Below are 22,763 nucleotides of genomic sequence, written 5' to 3'. Positions count from 1 at the left end.
TCTCTTATTGTCTCTGTTTGTGTGTAAGTCTTTTGCAGTGAAATTCCTCTTTATTTCACTTGTGTCTGGTTGTCTCGCTTTGACTCTGTCTTTCTCTCTCTCACACACACTCTTGTCAGCACAAAATGATTATGTAATGTACAATTGTCGGTGTTAAATGTGCAATAAAAAAAGTATGTCAAATGCATACCTGTACATTAATTATGCTACACCAGAGAGAGAGAGAGAGAGAGAGAGAGAGAGAGAGAGAGAGAGAGAGAGAGAGAGAGAGAGAGAGAGAGAGAGAGAGAGAGACGGACGGACAGACAGACAGACAGACAGACAGACAGGGGGAGGTAGACAGCCAGAAATACTCACTCCAAGACAGCTATTTTCCATATCACATTTCAAGTACCGCTGAACGTGCACAGACCCACAGACTTTTATCACACAAACACACACAACAGTTTCGTTCAATTGGTAATGTATTGATTGAAGTTCTGTGATGACAGCCTACAGCATGAACGTCAGTGGAATGAAAACCGGTGTCAAAGGAAAAGTTGTCCCCCAGGAACGAAAGCCCTACTCCTAAATAAGGGCTAGGACTTTCTGTCCTATGAAAAAATAGTCCGCTCAAACTCATCGAAGTCGAATACGCGAAGTATACTTCGTGAAGCTAGCCACACGATTCCTAAGCACTGACTTCTCGCTAAAAAAGGCTTCGCGAAGTCGACTTCGGGCTCAAATTAAGGACCGTCTTTAGGATTTTTTCCCAAGCGGAACATTTTTCATTATACACCGGGACCACCCAGTCTGCAGGCAAACCGTGACCAGAGTTAGATCTGTCTGATGAGTGTATGCTCGAAGAGTCACCACTGTCACGCTTCACGTGTGCTCGTGCATTATTTTCATTCCGGTGACAATTCCATTTGCGCACCCAGCGTTTTTCGTCTCCCTCGCTGAGAGTGGAAATTCTGACCTTATCGGGATATTGGAAAAACTGACAATAATTATTCAGATGTAGCCTCGTCAGTGTGAGCTTCGTAAGTCGCCACACTGAATGAATGATTCTCAAAATGTCGACTTAACTTTCAGTATAATATTATGACGTCACCGTGACTTCCATTACATCCTGAGTCCTTTTGAACGCCAAAGCCTGCATGCTAAATCTGATTTAGAAGATTTTGGTGTTCAAAATGTATCGTGAATGTGCCGAAGACCTGACGCAGGTCGTGTACATTATGCCCACTGCTAGCTGTGTCCAGCAAGAATATCGATACGCGATCGTTTTCAAAGTGAAAAAATGTGCCGTGTACGGTCGGGTCAAGGAATTTTCCGCGGTGACATCATGGAAGTGTCTGAGGTCAAGGTACGCTCGGTGCGATGGGTCCTCGATGACTCAGACATCGATGGCAGAATCCTTGTACCACCTACGTTCATTATTGATCTCGGCGGCGACCGCGATTTTTCACAAGCTGTGGTTTAGTGGGTTGGACATTGGAGTGATAGGTGACAATGTGCTATGGCAGCTAATATGATGATGATGATGATGATGATGATGTTGATGTTGATGTTGACGACGACGATGATGATGATGGGGATGAGATCTTGCAATATAAGCGAGGATTCCTTGTTTGGGAGATAAAGACGCTATGTGACTGTCAAGTGCTTTTCTGGTAGACACCGATTTAGCCGCACCTCTAGCGTAACACAGCAGACGATTTCGTGGTTCGTGAATGGTGCATTGCTCCTCACACACTCTCTCTCTCTCTCTCCTTGTAAAATAAAGTTCCATCACCATCACCAATCTTTCTGTCTCACTCTCTCTTTCTCTGTGTGCCAGTGTCCTAAAAGCGTAGCATGCTCCCTATCTTCCTTAAAACACACACACTGTCTTTCTCTCTCTCTCTCAAACACACACACACACACACACACACACACACACACACACAAAACTTTACACTGACGCACACACACACACACACACACACACACACACACACACACACACACAACACCACGAACAGAATCAGAATCAGAATTTATTGTCATTAAAGCACAGAGCCTATTGACACACGTATACAAGATACATAAGTACAGGAAAAACAGCAATATAACATAACATACATGTAATACAAAACCAAGTGGAACAGGGTGAACAAAGAGGACCTGAAGATGAGCATAAGTTATTGAGGACAGTCGGAAGACGTATTGCATCTGCGTAGTTGAAAACAACAACACAACACACACACACACACACACACACACACGTCCCCACTGTACTCCTCCTCCCACACACACAACCGTCGCCCCCCCCCTCAACACCACCACCCCTCCCCCTATCCCGTGCCACATACCCCCTGTGTGTTTACCAGTGGGAGAAGAGTCTGGCGGATGCTCGCTTCTGTCTTATGGCTGACTTCCGGCCTGGCTTGGGGCACAGCCAAACCATCAAAGGCCCGCCACTCTAACTTCTGCATCACCACGTGTGTTTCCTTTGCCCCCCCCCCCCCTCTCCTACCCATCACCACCACCACCACTCAGACCTCTACTCTGTCTGTCTCTCTCTCTGTGTCTCTCTCTGTGTCTTCCTCTCCCCATCCTGCTCTCTCTCTCTCTGCCTCTCCGTCTATCTTTGTGTGTCTCGCTCTCTCCGACTCTCTCTCCCCCGCTCTGGTCTCTTTCTCTGGCTCTCTCTCTCTCTCTCTCACTCACTCTCTCTCTCTCTCTCTCTCTCTCCCGCTCCAGTCTCTGTCCGTCTGTCTTCCTCTGATCTCCCCTCACTCTATCCCTTTCTGTCTCTACAGTCTTTCTCTCCCTCTCTTTTCTCTATCTCTCTCTCCATCTGTCTCTTTCCCTCTCTGTCTCTGGTTCTCCCTCTATCCCTCTTACTCTCTCTCCTTCCCTTTGTCTCTCTCTCTTTCTATTCTCTATCTCGCTCTCTTTCACTCGCTCCGGCTCTCTCTCGCTCTCTTTCACTCGCTCTCTCTCTTTCAATCTCTCTCTCTCTCACTCTTTCTCTCTTATTTTCAACATTTACCCCCTCATTCTATCTCTCTATCTGTCAGTCTCTCTGTGTTTCTGTCTGTCTATCCAACTCTTTGTGAACCTGCAGTTCCGTATTTTATTAGCTGATAACAAGCAGTTAAGTGTTTTGTTTTGTTTTGTTTGTTTGTTTGTTGGTTGGTTGGTTTGTTTTAAAAGTATAGCCTACTTCGCATTCGGTCAGTATTGTGTCCCACAACTTTCTTAGCTTATTCCCCAACTTCTTCATTCTTGTTCCCCAAAAGTGTTTCAATGTAGACTTATCCTGCTGGTCTCCCGTTTAAGTTTTTCAGTTATTTCTTTATTTTTATTTATAAAACCTTATGTTTACCCCCCCCCCCCCCCTCCCCCCCACACACACACACCGGCATCAGTCCTAAAACCAACGCAACCTAAAAACTCCCCAAAGCACACTTCCTTTACAGGTGCACTGTAAATATGCGCCTGTTCCTCCATGCATACGTTTTCTCACCGTTTTACGTTGGTTTGTCAGTCTCAAACGCTCCACGCTACCCGCGTACCTGCTCCATCTTACCCACACTGCACACACCCGAGCAACAACCACCTCCTTCGCCCCCGATCACACCTTGGTGCAAGCAGCTAGCCAGTTGTCATTCCTCCAGCCAACATCGCAACTTCTATCAATCCCGTTTGAAAAAAACAACCAAAAAAACAACAACAAACAAAACATGCCTACTTCCTTCGCCACTTCGCCCACGAGAACTGCACCCAAGTTTCGGCATCCTACACCCTGTTTGAAAACAACGAAATGTTCATTTTGCCCTTTTTTTTTTTTTTTTAATGACGTGAATCAGATTCCCTTACAAGTCACAAAGAGAGAGAGAGAGAGAGAGAGAGAGAGAGAGAGAGAGAGAGAGAGAGAGAGAGAGAGAGAGAGAGAGAGAGAGAAGAGAGGTCGCTCTCTATGGAGAGAGAGATAGTTGGGCAAGAGAGAAAGGATGAACAGAGAGAGAGGAAAGAAAGAGAAAAGGAGAAAGAGATCATTTTGTCAATGGAGAGAGACTTCGGCATATTATGGTTTTGCGTGTGACTGTGTGTGTGCGTGCGTGAGTGCAAGTGTATGTGTGTGTGTGTGAGAGAGAGAGAGAGAGAGAGAGAGAGAGAGAGAGAGAGAGAGAGAGAGAGAGAGAGAGAGAGAGAGAGAGAGAGAGAGAGAGAGAGATTTTCTCAATGGAGAGAGACTTCGGCAAATGTCTGGTTTTGAGAGAGAGACAGACGGACAGAGACACAGAGGCAGAGAGAGCAGACCCGTTTACAGCCCAAAGAAGAGCCAGTATGAGTTCCCACATTACCTGGCAGCAGCTTGCTCAGTAGAAAGCACCTGGATCTGAGAAATTCTTTGAGGTTGAGGCGTAATTGTGTGGAGTTCCGCCTGTGCATCCTCCCACGCAAAATGGTAGACAGGTAATTGTGTATGAGACACAGACTCGCTGCCGGCAGCAGGGGGTGATTAATCATCTTAATCATCAGGATTTGATACTTGCTTGGACACATACGTCATTAAAAGTGATTCAGTCGAAGACAGACGTTCATGGTTGAAAAAACGATGTTTGTGGGTTTTTTTTTTTTATAATGATCGATATGTAGATGGGCTACACAACTAGAAGCCTCTAAGAGCATCTTTATCTTTTCTCTTAGCTAACAACAAATCAGTTATTAAGGCCCAGTCAAATATAGAAAACACACACACACACACACACACACACACACACACACACAGCGCAAGAGACAACACAGCTCAAAACGAATTACGCATTGGGTACATAGTTGTTTTATTTCATTCAGAGCATCACAAACATGATACATTATGAACATCCAATATTTTCTCACCTCTCAAAGACAACCAATCCTGTTGCTTTTTCATTGTTTTTTTTCTTCTCCATTTCAACTATGATTTATAATATTCACCCATCACTCCAATACTGCACTGATACATCTGCAAACATTCACACACTTTCTACTCCCAGAAAAATATATGTATAACAGTCCCCTTAACATTCATCAAACCATGCAAGCAAGCAGTTACTCGTTGAATATGTACATATTTTGACCCACGCTGACTTCTCATCGAATCAAAAAGCAAAGAAAAAATCAAGAGTCCAAACCTAACATTAACATTTTCTTCACCTCCTAATCAACCAAAAGTACAGTTTAATGTACAAAGGACGATACAATATTTTTAATGTTTTTCTCCCTGTAAGCCACAGGACAGCCTTTTTGTAAAACACAATACAAGGCAGAAATTAATTTATATGGCGATGAATTCTCCGCGTTGTTTTCTCTCATTTACTTTGAACAGACATTTCTGTTCCTACATACGAACCAACGGCAATATAAGCTCCACTGTCCACAAGAGTTGCATTTTTGTAATGAATTATAAAAAAAAAAATATAAAAAAATGAGAAAGGTAGATATTTTTTCAGAAAAGTAGGTTTTCCCTTTAAAACAATCAAAAGCCAACCAATAGGAAAAATACCATGACGCAAGGAAAGATGAACAAGTCGCGTAAGGCGAAAATACAATATTTAGTCAAGTAGCTGTCGAACTCACAGAATGAAACTGAACGCAATGCCATTTTTCAGCAAGACCGTATAGGCCTACTCGTAGCATCGTCAGTCCACCGCTCATGGCAAAGGCAGTGAAATTGACAAGAAGAGCGGGGTAGTAGTTGCGCTAAGAAGGATAGCACGCTTTTCTGTACCTCTCTTTGTTTTAACTTTCTGAGCGTGTTTTTAATCCAAACATATCATATCTATATGTTTTTGGAATCAGGAACCGACAAGGAATAAGATGAAAGTGTTTTTAAATTGATTTGGACAATTTAATTTTGATAATAATTTTTATATATTTAATTTTCAGAGCTTGTTTTTAATCCGAATATAACATATTTATATGTTTTTGGAATCAGCAAATGATGGAAAATAAGATAAACGTAAATTTGGATCGTTTTATACATTTTTATTTTTTTTTACAATTTTCAGATTTTTAATGACCAAAGTCATTAATTAATTTTTAAGCCACCAAGCTGAAATGCAATACCGAAGTCCGGGCTTCGTCGAAGATTACTTGACCAAAATTTGAACCAATTTGGTTGAAAAATGAGGGCGTGACAGTGCCGCCTCAACTTTCACGAAAAGCCGGATATGACGTCATCAAAGACATTTATAAAAAAAATGAAAAAAATGTTCGGGGATTTCATACCCAGGAACTCTCATGTCAAATTTCATAAAGATCGGTCCAGTAGTTTAGTCTGAATCGCTCTACACACACACACACACACACGCACATACGCACACACGCACATACACCACGACCCTCGTTTCGATTCCCCCTCGATGTTAAAATATTTAGTCAAAACTTGACTAAATATAAAAAACAAACAGCACTTTTAATCAAGATAGAGGTCGGTTAACGATCCAAAAAGAACATAAAAAACAAACAAGTACAATTCATTTAAACCCATTTTGCCTCCAGCACATGCAGATATTTATATTGTATTTATCATTATTCAGTGAAACAAAACATTCCAACTCCAATCGCTCATCTACATGTATATATACAAAAAATTATACACACACGCCTCATGCATATTCAACACAAGAGCTGTTTCTTGAGAAACATCTGTCAAAGGAGATATGAGAGACATTGCATTAAAAACCTGAAACTTCCAATTTAATCAGTTATTTGACTTACAGAGTCTAAAGTTGTGTACGAATTAATTTTGCAGTTTGACATAGGTGTCAATAACAAAATTAATTCAGCCAAAAAATCCCAACCTGAACAGGAAGTAAAGTCGAACCTGTCTTTCACGAACAACTTTAACGACTGGTCGTTCTGGACAGTTGGTCACTGAGGTAAATTACAGAGAGAAACAAACTTGTCGGGGATACTTTAGGGTGGTCTCAGTAAGCAGGTGCATGGTCATTATCAAGAGGTGGTCGCCAAGGCAGACTGGACTGTAGTGATTCAGTTTTTGGATGGTTGGTATGTGTCCAAGTGCCAAAAAGGATGCTCTTGACAGCGTTGACTTCGCGATGACTTGACGAAGTCTTTTTACCAGACATTCAGTGCCAAAGCTTCGTGCAGTGAGCTTCGTGAAGTAGATATTGCGAGGTCGACTTCGCCCAATGAATGTCAGGCTTCATCGTCTGTCTCAGGAGCAGACACATGCCTAAACACTCAGTGATTTTCTTATTCACACACTGTCCTTCCTGGCATGTTCGCCAACAAGGTACGATTCAAAGTCACCAGTGAAGTATCCCTCTAAACGCTGAGCGAGGAGAAACACGTCAGCTCTGAAGACTCGAAAGACAAGCGACCTCCTATCTTCCGATTCCTCTCAAATATTATAAGAAGATGGGAACAAAAGACAAAGACACAGATAATAAAATGCAATTCATATGAGATGCAGAACTGTAAAAAGCGCAAAAGAAACCACAAAGAAAGATGGATGAGGCAAAATAAGAAAGGACAAACACCATTAACCACAAAGAAGCAAACGAAGAGGAAGAAAAAGAATAAAACTACAAAGATGAGAAAATAAAAGAAAAGGGCAAAAACATTGAACCACACACCCAGGAAATACTTCATGCAAACTAAGAAAAAAGAAATGGGATGATATATAAAGCACCAAGTTTGCTCCTCGTGTGACAACTTCTTGCATGCATACTGTTATTCCAGAGACCTTTTCGCCCACAAAGAGAGTGACATGAGGAAGAAATACGATGACAGATGTGCACCGCATGCTTTCTCCCACTCACTTGACAACTTCTTGCAGGCAATCTGTATTCATCCCGATACCTTTTTGCCTTGAAACTGACTGTTATGACAGCAACATGCATGCTTGTCCAAATTGTCTCGCCGGGTGCTTCATGCATTGCACAACAAAAGACGTCCTTTATCAAGGACAGTCTTACATAACTTACAAAACACAGCACGGCTGATACACTCATGCACAACAGCTGACGTGAGCAATTAGGAGCAAGAATACAATCCGAGTGAACAGGAACAGTCAAGCCGTACCTCCGTCAAGACAAGCACCTTGATTTAATTGGGATTCTTGTTCTCTCCAGGACCTGACAAACGGGCGCTATTTCCTTAATTGAAATTAGCTGCACGTGCTAGCAGGTCTGACAACGAGTGACGTCACGTTGCGCCGCCATGATGAGAAACAGTCTGAAGAGCTGTCTGCGTGTATCTTTTGATGTGTGTGTGTGTGTGTGTGTGTGTGTGCATGTGTTTGCCAGTCTGTGTGATCTGTGAACACCCGCAGCACACCCAAGAATCCAAGGAACATGCGGGGACTGAGAGCCCAAAAATTCCAACCACCCCATACCACGAAGTGACAGACAGCAAGCTCTTCGGCGAGAAGTCGGCCGGGCTGGGTGGCGGAGGTCGGAAAACCTTGTTGATTCAAGGTCTATAATCTTTTTCTTCCACCAGGAGGAATCTAATTGAGACATGTCACGTTTGGTGCTAACGAGGTCTCCAATCATGACTGTAGACACTGGCCGGATTACTTTCCTTTCTTTTGTCTGGGTGCTCGCTCCCTTCACTCTCCCCTACACCTCCCCCCCCCCCCCCCCCCATCAGTTCGTCTACCTGAAGAAAATATAAAGCTTGCAAGCTGCCACAGTTCATATATTGTGGGCGGTTGTTTTGCTGCTAGCTTAGAAAACACAGCCCCAAAACACAGCCCCCCCTCCCCCTTCCCCCCGGTTCGCTGAAAGTCTGTCCGAATTTTGCCCAGCAGGTTTGATGTTGTGTGACTTCGCAGTAAACAAGAAAAATTGCTCATTACACTTTTTTCTCGTCCAGAAGTACATTTCACACTCTTGTTTTATGAAGAAGTGCATTACACATATTTTTCTATTCAATAGTGCATGCCACCCTTTTTGTTCATTCAAAAGTGCATGTCAGTTGTCACACTTTTTCCAATCAAAAGTGCATGCCACACTTTTTTTCCTAACCAGAAGTACTGTACATGTTACGCTTCTTTTCCAATTCAAATTTTCATCTCACATCTTCTTTGCTTCAGGTAACTCAAACAAGTCACTCTTTCTGCAACATTCCTGAACCCAACGACAACTGATGGCCCAAGATATAACGCTGAAGGAAGTCGGACACATCAACACGTTCTCCCCTTGTCCCACATGCAGATTGGGCTTAAAACGAAAATGCGAGTCACAAAGGTCATTTCAAAGTCGATTGCTTCAGCACGTGATAAGCATCACGTAAGTAAACCGAGGTCCAAGGTTCACCACAAAAATAACCACACCTCTCGTTACGCTTCCCATTGCAATGCAGGCCTGAAAGTGGCGAGTATAGAAATGTAAATCTACTCGCCAAATGCGAGTAAAGTTGCTGAAACAAATGGTTGGTTTGGTGAGTAAAAATACAAAAATTTGCTCTCTGGCTAGTAAATTATGAAAAGTACTAGCCAAGGGCTAGTGCCCCATTTCGTGGACTTTCAGCGCTGTGCAACTGTGTTTGAATGTGTGATTTAAGTGTGTATTTTGTTAGCTTAAACGCCCTATGGGCCTAAAGCCGAAATAAAACCATGAAACCTGGGGTGAGGAGGGGGATGAGAGGAGGGGAGACGGTAGTTAGCCACAGAACCATGCAGAACGAGCACTTTTCGCCCACGGGTGTAAATAAAAGGTACTTTTTTTGTTAACGATTCTTCAAGACGTAGTGCCAACCATTACATCGGGTTCTATGAGCAATGACTGTATTTTGTGGTCCTTGCGTTGACTTCATTGACAGTCAGAATCGACAGTACTGCCTCTTCTTAAAGGAACAGTACTTCCAGTGGAAACAGTGTGGCTCAACATGTGAGATCTGGCCAGTCTTTTACATGGCATAAAGCCACCCCTTCACTTGGACACATACCACAAATCAACACCCTTAAATGCTTCATGTGCAGAATAAGAATATTTGAATTAATTAACTTCACAAAAAGTCCCTAGTGTCCGTTATACAATACAATTGACTATTACAAATTCCCCAACCTAGGCTGTTAATTTTCTGTATACGTCCAAGTGGAGGGATGACCTTGTCCTATGGAAAAAGCCTGGCCAGATATGAGATGTTGAGTAGAATTGTTTACACTGGACGGTCCGTGCTTTTAGAAGGTGCCAGGAAAGTTAACACATCTATGACTGTTTCCCCCCTCTCCTCCTCCCCCCCCCCCCCCCCCCATTCATTCACCTCGAATATCATCACCAAGAATCTGGAAGAAATCACAGAAGCCTTCGACAACAAACAAAATTTAAATTGCAAAACAGTGCTTGAAACAATTCATTTGACAGTTAGGACAAAAACGACGTTCTTCTTATTTTCAACAACACAATCATCTTTAAACCTTACTCAAGAATTAAAAAACAAAACACAATTTGTGGTATAAAAACTGATTTTTGTTAAACCTCCTGCGCATCTTAATTCAACCCCTTTATTTTCTGTCATAGGAGATAGTAATTCAACACAACATCGCAAGAGGAAAATGCACAGCACATTCAAATAGCCACCAAATAATTAAAATTCCCTTTAATAATTTTGTTCTTTCCATTTTTATTTCAAGTTTCCTGATTCTTAGCATCGAATTATTTGTCTTTCTTTTGGTAAATAGACCACCTTTATTGTCTTCCACAGGAGAGATCATGATGATACTAATTCAACGCAATTCCTCAGAAGTTGAAAATATACAGTCACCTCATTATTAAAAACTCCCTTTAATGATAATTTCAATGTCACATTTCCATAATCCAGGCATCCAAATTTGTCCGTTTTGTGATGTTTTGTGAGTAGCAAGCTCACAAAATCTCGAAGAGTTTCTTGAGTTCCATAATAAGTATCCAGTCTGACTTGCCCATGTCTTTGCGGAAGTAGTCTTTCACGGCGTCTATAGACTCTCTGGAAATCTGCAACACACAAAGGGGTCAAGACGATTAGCATACAATCAAACAACAATGGAAAAAAGTTCACACACCAGCCAACTATCGACCCCCTCGTCCCCACCCCATCACGCACACACACACACACGTTTCAGGTTGAAGTTTAATCCTGTAAGCCCTTGTGTGGCACGGAGGAGAACACAGTGATGACACAAAGGCAGTCCAATATGGTCATAACTACAAGTACATACGAAATGTATGTTATACATTTCAAGACCTATCGACATTTTGAAGAATAAGTTCTGCATGTTTGTTCCCCCCCCCCTCCCCTCTCCGGACACACAGATTCACCATTCATCTCCTACACACACACACCCATCCACCACCACGTACATCCATCCCCCCCCCCCCCACACAGAATCATTTCCGCCACAGCAAGTAAAGCTGCAAAAGCAAGAGGGGGGGGGAGGGGGGGAGAAAAGAAGCAGGAAGGTTGCAGGTAAAAGCCTTCAAGATGCCCCCTTTTCCTGGTCGTGTGCCAAGAGGCAGCAATACTTTATCACAATGCTTGCTTCTGGCGGCTGCGCTATCTCACCTTATCCACCCACCCCCCTCCTCTCTCCTCCCCAGCCCCTATTTTACCTGAGCAGGGCCAGAAGCTAGCCGTATCTCCCACCTTTACCTCTTTTAAGTGCTGCAACTCTCTCTCAACTGTGTGTGTTTCTCTATCTTTCTCTCTCTCTGTCTTCCCCTCTCTCTCTTTCTCTATCGGTCGCTCTCTCTGTGTGTGTGTGTGTCTCTCTCTTTATATATGTGTGTGCGTGTACGTGCGTGTGTGTGTGTGTGTGTCTCTCTCTCTGTCTCTCTCTCTATGACCCCCCTCTTTCTCCACTTTTGATAATAAGGAAAACGAAGAGGACGTCAATGACGTCACTTAGACATCATCAGAGTTATATAAAAGAAAAAGAAAAAAAAAGTGCCTACAGTGTCTGGAAACCACAGTACACACACACACACACGATCTCGTTTTGCCTGTCGACGCACCACCTCATCAAGATGGGCTTGGCCGGGGCCTAATTTCTCTGATAGGTAGGACAGATACGCCGCGCGGGCCCGCAATCGCACGTCCAACGCGAACGGCAACGCCACTGACACTGTCAAGGTTCCCGCAAGTATGCTGTGGTTTGGCTACCTGCCAAACGTGTGGCGTCTTGGGGTGCGGTAGAATGGCTTTTTAACTCAACTGGAGGAAGATGCTTTTCTAACATTGAAAATAAGCCACCCGGAGTAGGAGTTTCATAGATGAAAGTTGGGTACAGACAACAGAAGCGACAAAAAAAGAAGAAAAAAAGCCGGGGTCCATGGGGCCGCCAAGGTCCCGGCGGGTTGAAAGGGATGCGTCCCTGTTGACGTCTAAGTTCCCAGAAAATTAGACCATTCTACTGGTTTCTGATACAACTTGGAGTCACTACTTGCAAGGGAATGCAAAATAAAGAAACGAATACAAAAAACTAAATTAAAGTTTAAAATCATTAACATTTCCACGTGGAATCTTTTTCTCTCCACAATCCAGACACTGTCTTATCCTAAAATTATTTTCAAAATCAGGATTTTCGGAGGGGAACTTTGATCCCTGGAGTTTTGCGTCGTTTGTGACGTGGGTATAAAGCAAACGACGTCCGACGCCAACTCTGGTGAACATTAGTGGCAGCGCTGACGTCAACTGATTCAACGACCGTCAGGGTTTTAAAATGCCTCTCGGTAATAAACGCAGTGGTCAGGCTGATTATTTTCTGTCAGACTTAATACATGTAAGGCAAACGCATTTAATTATTCTGTCCAATAAGAACTACCATTAATTACAGAAATCCAAGGGATAGCGCGCAACATCGCTAACGTTTTTTCTGCACGCCTGTTTCCACGCCATAAGACCTTCGCCGTGAACCTGGGATCTTTAACGTGCGCATGCCTGCACGCAGATGTGTCGGGAATCCGACAAACAGTCTAGACTCGCCGAATTTGGAGAACGAACTGGTTTTGAAGCCAGACACTTTTACCACTGAGCTGCATCCCGTCTACAATCAGGCATACCTACCTACCTTACAGTTCACGGTAACGAAGCATTCTGATGACATAACCCTGGTATTCAGATAAACACTGGATTGTCTGGTCTGACGCCAGTAGCAGCTGCAATTTGCTAACTACGCGGTAGAACATTACGCACTGCTAGTGCTATGCAATAGCCAGTATTGCTGGCACAGCGAATAAGATAAACCGTCATCGGAATAATCTGGTACTGGTATCGGACTCATCTACGCATAGATCACTCACCTTTCGCCCATATAAGAGTTGCATATTGACTCGATAATATTACTGATGTTCCGACCGAGATCAACTCGCCAAAAACAATCTGGCTGTCCACAGTACAAATGAGTGCTCTGGAGTGTTGAACTACTGGAACATTCAGTTGGCAGATTATGTCAAGAATGGCTGTGTTGCGTGAAGTCAGTACATTATTAAGCGTCCCTCTTCTTTCGCGCCGATGTCATCTGAACAATAATTATTTTGTTATTATAAAGATGAATATTGATTGAAACATATTAAGTGAAACCACTGACCCACCTGCAGTGAGACCAAAGCCCTCGTAGGGGATGCTACTGTTTGCCAGAGTACAGCATAGCCTCCTGCATAAATGTGTACCGTGGTGTCTTAACAGTTCACTTAAATCCCTTTCAAATGTTTCTAAATTTATCATTTAATGTTTTGTTTTCGTGTCGCCCGGTGGGGATCAAGTGTTGTAGCCTAGATGTGCAAAACTGTTTTTGAGCTTGGAGGACTTTCTTTCTTTATTTTGTGTTTAACGTCGTTTTCAACCGTTCAAGGTTATATCGCGACGGCTTGGAGGACTGAACGTCTGACTTCAACAATACTATATAGGAAGCTCATGTAGTGACCTATTAGTCTAAATACTTACACTTAAAAACTGTCATACTTGCATCAACCCCGGCTAACCATGTAGGATGTAGGGACGATGTAAAACAACAACCCAATAACCAACCAACCAACTTGAAATGTTCAACTCACTTCACCTCCGAGTGTGTGGCTAAACGCTGCGCTCTAGGTTGGGGGCACACATAGGTGTGCACGTAAACACCACTGACACTGACAGCATGACAAACGACCGCGTGACATGTCTAGATGCCAACTTGGTTATCAGCGATCGAGCCAGGCGATAAAACTTATTTGACGCGAGGGGAATTATGAGGGCATAGCGTGACCCCCTACCTACCAAATAAGCTTGCTGGCTGTGCAACGCACGTACCGACATTGTCACTGGAGAAGTCGCTTAGTACTTAAAGGCACAGTCATTCCCGTGCAAACTCTTGCTCGCGAACCACCAAATAAGTCCCTAATAAACGTTCAGCTTGTGGGACATGAAGCATCATTTGTTTGTTTGTTTGTTCGTTCATGGGCTGAAACTCCCACGGCTTTTACGTGTATGACCGTTTTTACCCCGCCATTTAGGCAGCCATACGCCGCTTTCGGAGGAAGCATGCTGGGTATTTTCGTGTTTCTATAACCCACCGAACTCTGACATGGATTACAGGATCTTTTTCGTGCGCACTTGGTCTTGTGCTTGCGTGTACACACGGGGGGGTGTTCGGACACCGAGGAGAGTCTGCACACAAAGTTGACTGAGAAATAAATCTCTCGCCGAACGTGGGGACGAACTCACGCTGACAGCGGCCAACTGGATACAAATCCAGCGCGCTACCGACTGAGCTACATCCCCGCCCATGAAGCATCATCATCGGCGTGCAAACACATCTGCTCACTAACCCAAATCTGCCAAGGCTTTTACATGGGACAAGACCATTCCTCCCATTAGAACTTGGAACAGATTTTGTGAGAGTGTGTGTGTGTGTGTGTGTTTGTGTGTGTGTGTGTGTGTGTTTGTGTGTGTGTGTGTGTGTGTGTGTGTGTGTGTGCGTGCGTGCGTGCGTGCGTGTGTGTGTGTGTGTGTGTGTGTGCGTGCGTGTGTGTATTGAATGAGTTGATTATGTAGACTGACTTTTTAATTTCAAAAATGTAGTTCATAATCAAAATCCCACTCTGCACAGAAAGCATCCAGGCTTTTGATTTGTCAGGTATGTCTTCAAGTCGGGATGGTTTGTTTGTTTGTTTGCTTAACGCCCAGCCGACCACGAAGGCCCATATCAGGGCGGTGCTGCTTTCACATATAACGTGCGCCACACACAAGACAGAAGTCGCAGCACGTACAGGCTTCATGTCTCACCCAGTCACATTATTCTGACACCGGACCAACCAATCCTAACACTAACCCCATAATGCCAGACGCCAGGCGGAGCAGCCACTAGATTGCCAATTTTAAAGTCTTAGGTATGACCCGGCCGGGGTTCGAACCCACGACCTCCCGATCACGGGGCGGACGCCTTACCACTAGGCCAACCGTGCCGAAGTCGGGATGGTTGGCCTTGTGTGTCACTTACCATGTCCAAGCCTGGCCAGATCGGAAAGAAAGAGCCGGATAGTTTAGACTGTGACTTTAATCCTGCACTTTGCTTGGTAAGGTTAGTTTTGTCATGACTAATGAGATTTCAGCGTTGCACTTGCATTATATTCTCGCTCGCATTATCGACGAGCACGCACCCCGTGAATAAGAGCTGTTTACGAGCTTGTGGAGAGAAAGGTCACTGTTTGCTCTCACCCAAGCGTTGTTTACAGTGCATTGGTAAACAAAAAGTGGCACATTTTAGCTCAGGAGCTTTCTTCTGTCTGCATAGGTTAAAAAGTCGTTAATTTAATCTTCTATGACCTGTGTTTGAGTGCCTTAGTTAAAAAGTCGTTCATTCAGCCTAATATATTATTAATATTCAGCCTAATGTGCCTCAGTTTAAAAAAAGTCGTAACATTTCAATCTAGCCTATATGCTTTTGTGTGTGTATTGGTTAAAAAGTCGTTCATTCCAGCTTACGTGATATTTGTGTGTTTGTGCGCATTGGTTTAAAAGTCGTTCATTTCAGCAGGGCAAACTGTACATATTTCTTCTGTGCATTGGTCAAAAAGTCGTTCATTTCAGCATACATGTGTTGTGTGTGCATTAGTTAAAAAGTAAGTGCTTTGGTTTAAAAGTCGTTCATTTCAGCATACATGTTTTGTGTGTGCATTAGTTAAAAAGTAAGTGCATTGGTTCAAAAGTCGTTCATTTCAGCATACATGTTTTGTGTCTGCACTGGTTAAAAAGTTACGCACTTTCAATCATATCTAACAAAGTCTGCACTCTACCAACAACGGTGCAGTACAGACGGACCTTTCTCGTACACTGAGGTGGGTATAGGGGGAGAAAGCGGCTTGAGAATGAACTTTCGATGAGGCAAGCCAAAACAACCCGTCACTCATTCTAGTTCGTCCAACACATGCACATGTTATGCGGCCACAGGAATGCTGTGGTTTGGACCGCCTCCAAGTCTCTGTCGGGGACTGAATGGGAAGTGTGGGCTTGGACTGACTCATTCATATCCTTGGCAGAAAGGGCCAAAAATAAGGCCTTAAACGAATAAGGCTTTATTTCAGGAAATAAGGGCTTATTTTCAAGAAATAAGGCCTTATTTCTAAAATAAGGACTTATTTTTTTATGGGCTTATTTTTAAGGCCTTATTTTAGAATAAGGCCTTACCAGAAATAAGGCCTTATTTTTCTAAGGTCATATTGGAAATAAGGCTTTAAAAAAAATAAGGCCTTAAAAAATAAGCGGCGTTCGAGAGAGAGAGAGAGAGGAGAGACACAGACAGACGGACTGACAGACAGATAGACAGACGGACTGACGAACGAACTGATGGACGGACTGACAGACAGACAGAGAGACAAAGATAGAAAGAGGGAGAGAGAGGTGTGTGTGTGTGTGCGTGCGTGCGTGTGTGTGTGTGTTTGTGTGTTGTAATGTCTTTATGTGTCTGTGTGTCTTGGTTTGTGTGTTTGTGTGTGTGAGTGCGTGTGTGTGTGTGCGTGTGCATGTGTGTGTTTTTGCAAATGCGTTAGGGTCGGTACAGGTGTACAGGAGAGTCCAGGTGCGACAACCGATTTCAACCAGTGTCATAATGTTTATCGTTTGAAAATGTTTTCTCTTGTTCCATTCATTATCTTTTTTTCGCGCTCACGCGCATATGTGCGTTCGTGAGTGTGCGCGTGCGTATGAGTGTATGTGTGTGTGTGTTGTCGTCTATATGTGTCATTAAATTATTGTGTGATGCTATTAGGGTGATCAGTAGTGATACGCAGAAAAATAAGGCCTTATTTTTTAAGGCCTTATTTTTTTTAAGGCCTTATTTTTCAAAGGCCTTATTTTTTTAAGGGTTTATTTTTTTAAGTCCTTATTTTTATTAAGGTCTTAAGGCTGGAGTATACTATGGAGGTCCAATTTCAAAGTGATTAGGTAGTTTTAAAAGTTACTTTTTCTGTTAGTTCAATGTTTGCTTTATCAGGAAAATACAAAATATAAAGGGCTTAACTCGCAAAATTTTAAGATAACGACAGAAGTTTAAGCATAGGTATCAGATTTTTTCATGCAAACACTACTGAATAAGTTGCAATATTGTATTGTGAAAATGTAACAAAATAACAATCAGATGATCACAAACTGAAGAAGAGAAATAGGGAAGCAAAATAGAACATCCAACATTACATAGTGATTTAACTGGTGAATTCTGAAAAAAACCCCACTTTTTTACTCCTTTTATTAGCTGAATTTAAAGCTTGGAAGACAGAAAAAAAAAAAAAAAAAGTGGTTACAGTTTTCAGAAATAGTGTTTGATACCAAGTTGAGTTATCCCTCTTCATCACAGTTAAAAGAAACACACCTCTTGTCGCGCAAAATCTTGAACTGTGATGCTTTTACTACCCCCACCCCCTACCCATTTTTCAGAAAAGAGTGCATATTATCTTCCAAATAGAAAAGCAAGGTAGTCAGATGATCAAAAACTTCAGAACAGAAATAGGGAAGCAAAAAGAACATCCAACAGAGTGATTTACCTGGTGAATTCAGAAAAAATCCCACTTTTTTACTCATTTCATAAACTGAATTTAAAGCTTGGAAGACAGAACAAATAAATTAAAAGTGCTTAAGTAGTTACAGTGTTCAGAAATAGTGTTAGATACCAAGTTGAGTTATCCCTCTTCATCACAGTTAAAAGAAACACACCTCTTGTCGCGCAAAATCTTGAACTGTGATGCTTTTACTACCCCCACCCCCTACCCATTTTTCAGAAAAGAGTGCATATTATCTTCCAAATAGAAAAGCAAGGTAATCAGATGATCAAAAACTTAAGAAGATAAATAGGGAAGCAAAATAGAATATCCAAAATAGTGATTTAACTGTTGCTAATACTTTTTTAAAATCATTTTTGAAGCTGAATTAGAAGTTTGGAAGACTGAAAAAAAAGAGAAAAAAAAGTGCTAAAGTGGTTACAGTGTTCAGAAATAGTGTTAGATACCAAGTTGAGTTTTCGCTCTTTATCACAGTTAAAAGAAACACACCTCTTGTCGTGCAAAATCTTGAACTGTGATCCTTTTACTACCCCCGCCCTCTACCCATTTGAACAGAAAAGAGTGCATATTTTCTTCCAATTAGAACAAGAAGGGCAAAGCCCATACGACTCACATGCTTGACCTTGACCTTTACATGACCTTGACCTTCAGCTAAACCTAGCAATGACATCATACACTAAGAACTGCTTTACACATTTTTCCTACCAAAATACATGTGACCTTGACCCAAGGTCAAGGTTATCCAAGGTCATGCAACACAAAACTGTTAATTCAAGACATAGGAAGTACAATGGTGCTTATTGGCTCTTTCTACCATGAGATATGGTCACTTTTAGTGGTTCACTACCTTATTTTGGTCACATTTCATAAGGGTCAAAGTGACCTTGACCTTGATCATATGTGACCAAATGTGTCTCATGATGAAAGCATAACATGTGCCCCACATAATTTTTAAGTTTCAAACAGTTATCTTCCATAGTTCAGGGTCAAGGTCACTTCAAAATATGTATACAATCCAACTTTGAAGAGCTCCTGTGACCTTGACCTTGAAGCAAGGTAAACCAAACTGGTATCAAAAGATGGGGCTTACTTTGCCCTATATATCATATATAGGTGAGGTATTAAATCTCAAAAACTTCAGAGAAAATGGAAAAAATGTGAAAAATAGCTGTTTTTTAGACAACATTTATGGCCCCTGCGACCTTGACCTTGAAGCAAGGTCAAGATGCTATGTATGTTTTTTGGGGCCTTGTCATCATACACCATCTTGCCAAATTTGGTACTGATAGACTCAGAATAGTGTCCAAGAAATATCCAACGTTAAAGTTTTCCGGACGGCCGGCCGGACGGACGGGGGGGACGGACGGACGGACGACTCGGGTGAGTACATAGACTCACTTTTGCTTCGCATGTGAGTCAAAAATAAGTAAAAGCAACTGGATATTTTTAAAATACATCTTTTCTGTCAGTCCAAGGATTGCTTAGTCCATTAAAAACAAACAGACTAGGATTTAACGCACCCATTAAAGTTAACATGATAATTGATATATCAGACTTTTTTTATGCAATTACTACTGAAGATTCCAGACCTGGTAAAACAATCATTTTATATCCTTTGTCACATTTGTTTGTTTTTTTATAAATCTATCTATAGCGAGTCTTGTCTCTATGTGTCATTTAGTTATTTTCAAGAATTCTATCCTGGCAACAACAAAAAAACAACCTACCTACCTACCCTATTTTTTTTTAGCCATTTTAATAGAAACAAACAATTTATTTGTTTTGGCCTAAATATCTTGAAACATTTGTTTTAATAGAGAAATAACAAGTACAGCCATTAGTTGTGTCACTCGAATTTCTTTGTCAGACTGAAACTTAGCTGTTGCGTTGGTGTCTGCTGTGTGTATCTGGGTCCAAAGCAACGTTCACATTCTCATCTACACACTCACGTTACACAAGTATACAATTTCACCCACAGAGGCGTTCGGGGATGGGGGTCTCGCACTCCGGCGAATCACACCACAAAATAAAAAGTATAACGTACACAGATTTTACTATTGAACCAAAAAGCAAATTAAATCATGAATAAATCAATCAAGCAAAACTTCCACACAATGACACACTCACTCTCGGTTCACACTGCGCTCTGGACGTGCAAACTTGGCAGCACATATACCGTTCCGGCGCCGTTTGTCTTCCTGCAAGTCCAGCATAGGCACACGATTGTCCAAGAATGACAATAATCCTCGTGAATGTCACAGCAGGCATAGTAAGGTTACGTAGAAAAGTCCAAAAGGGTGCGTTGATGGTGGTAATCCGGTGTACACACACACACACACTCTGGTTTGGTAAGTTACCTGATAAATAATGTAGCCTGTGGATTTAACGGGGAGACTGATCAGACAGGAAGAGCAATACTTTTACATTTCCGATGTTCAGCGATAAACTTGTTTTCTTCGAGAGTTCGATCTTCGTGCGATTCTGGCGCGTTGTCACCAAGAACGTTAAAAAAAACAGGATATCATCATGATGCCTCTCTACAAAAACCAGGTCTAGGAACTCTTCATCTAAAGTCAGTCAGTATTAACCCCCTCAACACAATCCTCATCTTGTCCCATTGTGATTTCTGCCGCCAAAGAACATGTGGTAACTTACAAGACGGATTTGTCGTCTTCCATTGCAAAATTCAGATCTACCCCAACTACGTGCATTGATCTGAGCAATAAAATGTAGATGCGATAATCTGCAAACATCTCTTCAACACAATCTGCATCTTGTCCCATCGTGATTTCTGTACAAAGAACATGTGGTTCTCAACTCACAAAACCGATTTGTCATCTTCCAGTGTGAAATTCAGATCTGCCCCAAGTACGTGCAATAAAAATAATGTAGAAGCGATAATCTGAAAACAATCTTTTCGCGTGAACGCTGCCACGTTGTCATCAGTCCGATGTCTTTTATCCAGAGCAGGGATGAACACACTTTTTCATCAGTAGTTTGTTATGTTTATCCGCAGACTGCTTTCCATTACTTGTCGTCTGTTTTAGATTGACTCGTAGGGTTCTTCAGCCAGGCAACAAGTGCTTGTTTACTGACACGTTCTCACGCACGACATGTCGTAAATGCAAGTTCTAACGATTGTTTTTTTATTGCACTGATAGAGAATGTCGATATTTGTAAACGTCTGCCATTTCCTAATGTTTATTTGATTATTTTGCATACGGATATGGCTAATAAGTGGATAATCTGTTACGACATGAAACGCGTTCTAAATCCGGGAAGGGAGGCTACTCCAACGTACTTTCCAAAGTGTACTCCAGCCTTAAAATAAATAAGGCCTTATTTCTTTACGCCTTCATTTGTAATGACTATAGATATTTAAGGCCTTATTTTCACAATAAGGCCTTATTTTTTTATAATAAGGGCTTATTTCCTAAAATAAGGCCTTATTTTGAAAATAAGGGCTTATTTTTTTAAGGCCTTATTTTGGGGATTTTTGATCCTTTGTGCCAAGGATACATTCACAACAAAGCACATACGCTCACTCACACAGGCACGCATACACGCTAGCAATCGATCGAGAGCGAGATTGCGGGCGCGCACACACACGCATGCTCACGTACGCATAAACGCTAGCAATCGGTTCGAGAGAGAGATTGCGGGCGCGCACACCACAGAGATATAGAATATTCTATATCTCTGTGGCGCACACACACGCATGCATATGCACGCGCGCGCGCGCGCTCGCTCGCACACACACACACACACACACACACGTGAGCGCGACCGCACAAAACAGACGTATACAGTGATACCAACCCTTATAAACTCTCTCTCTCTCTCTCTCTCTCTCTCTCTCTCTCTCTCTCTCTCTCTCTCTCTCTCTCTCTCTCTCTCTCTCTCTCTCTCCGCGTGTATGAAGTACGACCGACCCCTCCATGCAAAGCCACACATCGTTAACACTTCGTCCCTTCACCACTGCAGACAGGAATATCAACGTTTTAAACGTAATTTTGACGAAAAGGCCATTTTAACCTTCATGGAGGGAATGTGGGTCTCCATTCAGCTAACATTAAAGGCAGTCTCCTTCTTCCAACTAGGGCTAATTGTCTTTTTATTTCGCACGAGAAACGTACCTCACATTAATGCTGAAACAACATAAGTCATAGAAAAAAAAACACAGGCATACAACTCGTCTCAAAATGCACACGCGGGACTAACGCAATACCTAGGTTTGAGTAATGATGAAAATGAGAATCTAAAGCCGAGGTGAAATTAATGTTGGCGCTGCGCGTAAAGGAGTGATCTGCCATTTCGCTGTGTCATCGTGCCACGGGACACAGGTGCGCAGCGGTTTGGCTCCCAGCCAAACAAACGTTTGTGGGTGACTGAATGAGAGAGAGTTCAGACACTCACAGTATTCACAGGTATTCATTCATGAATGGAGGAGGGGGGTTATGTAGGTATCGAAATGGCATACCAAAGTCAATGAATAAGGGGAGCGCCACAGGTATTCATTTATGAATGGAGGAGGGGGGGGGGGGGGGGGGCTGTGGAGGGATATAGGTATCCGCTATCGAGATGGCATAGCAAACTGAACATGGGGGGAGTACCAGGTATTCATTTATGAATGGAGGAGGGGGGGGGGGGAGGGCTGTGGAGGGATATAGGTATCCGCCATCAAGTAAAACGACCCCGGCCCCTGACACACACATTTTGACCCGTGCACAAGACGTTGTATCGATAAACGAAGCACAATAA

The 22,763-nt window shown here is 42.6% G+C and overlaps 1 long non-coding RNA gene across 1 annotated transcript; it reads right to left on the bottom strand.

Moving 5' to 3' along the window:
- Window positions 1-10,297: 10,297 nt before the first annotated feature.
- LOC138968780 (uncharacterized) lies at window positions 10,298-14,737 on the bottom strand. The gene is made up of 2 exons (XR_011456281.1): window positions 14,022-14,737; window positions 10,298-10,964 (listed from the first exon to the last, which is right to left on the bottom strand). It is a non-coding gene; the product is annotated as an uncharacterized lncRNA (long non-coding RNA).
- Between the last annotated feature and the right edge of the window lie 8,026 nt (window positions 14,738-22,763).

Source organism: Littorina saxatilis, linkage group LG6 (genome assembly GCF_037325665.1).
Source record: "Littorina saxatilis isolate snail1 linkage group LG6, US_GU_Lsax_2.0, whole genome shotgun sequence".
NCBI classification, from domain to species: domain Eukaryota; kingdom Metazoa; phylum Mollusca; class Gastropoda; order Littorinimorpha; family Littorinidae; genus Littorina; species Littorina saxatilis.
The sequence above is the reverse complement of the archived record's forward strand: the minus strand, read 5'-3'. Positions and strand labels throughout refer to the sequence as shown.